Source organism: Sinocyclocheilus anshuiensis, unplaced genomic scaffold (genome assembly GCF_001515605.1).
Source record: "Sinocyclocheilus anshuiensis isolate Anshui unplaced genomic scaffold, SAMN03320099.WGS_v1.1 scaffold126, whole genome shotgun sequence".
Lineage (NCBI taxonomy): Eukaryota > Metazoa > Chordata > Actinopteri > Cypriniformes > Cyprinidae > Sinocyclocheilus > Sinocyclocheilus anshuiensis.
In genome coordinates, this window is record NW_015546026.1 from 873,299 (window position 1) to 874,951 (window position 1,653).

Here is a 1,653-nt window from a genome sequence, read left to right on the forward strand (position 1 = left end):
TTTATGACATTATTTTTGACAGCATCCTCATTTTACAGCATTTTAACACAAGTGCTTAAAACTTTTAACAGTACTGTAGCTTTGCAGGTAGGTTTCTTGAAGCATCTTGGATACGCTGCCACAATTTTTCTGGATTTAGTCCGTCTCAGTTTGTTCTGTTTCTTCATGTCATTCCAGACAGACTGGATGATGGTCAGATCAGATCTCTGTGTGGAGCACTGGCTGGTGTCAAGACTCCTTGTGCAAACAAAAATCTCACTGGATTATTACAATAGGGTATATGTCGAACATCACCTGACCAAACCTGGAAAACAGGTCTCATTGCTTCCGCTTGTCGGAGAACGTGTTAACAGCAGTATTAAATAATAGCGATATCTATGGACTTTTAAAATAATCAGTTAAACTAGCCAGCTGTTTTTATTGTTGACGTTTTATACAATTTTTATATCTAAATGTGAAAAGAATAAAAATAAAAAAAACTTTTAGATATCAGTCCGCATAAGTGATGGACATTGGTTATGATCATCATTGGTATTTAGTTTGAAGGCATCTTGAGTAAAACTGCTTCATATTTAACTAAGCATATGCAAAACGCTTGAACCGGAAGCGACGAGACCCGGTTAACAGAATACGGAAGTCTGTTGCGCATAACCCCTATTAATGGAATATAAGTTTGGAAATGTAAACTGATATTTCCTACTGACACACTACAGCAAAAGATAGAAATTACTGACTTGAAACCATTTTTCAAGCTGGTGAAAATACTAGTGTTCTACTAATTCTGGGTCTGAAACATCTGCTTATTTGACAAATACTAACAAATTCATCTAATTAACTTCAGCTGCGATAAAGACAGTAAATACTGTGTAAGCATTACTAAAGGGAACAAAAAGTGTCAGACTTGATGGCTCCTTTTTCAACTTTTCCCCTGATTGCAAATGACAAATCTCACTGATCACCCTTTTATGTAGGTGAGAGTAGGTGAGTAGATGCTCCAGTTATTCTCTAGCTATTCTCTAATGAACTCCGTGCTAGTGACTCCAGCATTCTATTATGCTGTCATAAATAAACATACTTCTCCAAGTCAAAATGAAAGTTGCCTGATGTCATGTGAAAAAGGGCTTATTCATTTTGAGAGATATATCCAAGTAAGATCATTGGAATGATTCTTTTCTTTTTTTAAGTAAGGCTTTGACATCCCGTGTGTCACGAATCCTGTCCATAGACTTCCGTTCGATCGCCACCAGAGGTCACCCTTTCATTACATTGACTCTCGCACTACACAAACTGTTGCATGACATCCCGGACTACATATCCCATCATCCATTGCACTGATTGCACACAGCTGTAACCAGTCACACATTCACTATAACACTCACTCAGATCCCTTTCAAACTGCCGAGTATTGTTTAGCATCTATGCTGTTATGCGTAGCTACTTTACGGAGCCAGTTCCCGGTCCTAGTTTGAGTTTCTAGTTCTGAGTCAAAGTCTAGTTTAATACTGTTTATTGCCTTAGTCATTCGTGTCTTGATCCTAGCCTGTATATCTCGTTTCTGTATGATCTCTGCCTGCCCTGAAATATATCGCCTGTCTTGGATTACCCATCTCGTCTCGCTCTGTTCGGATACTGTTTATTCCTCGCCTGGCCCAT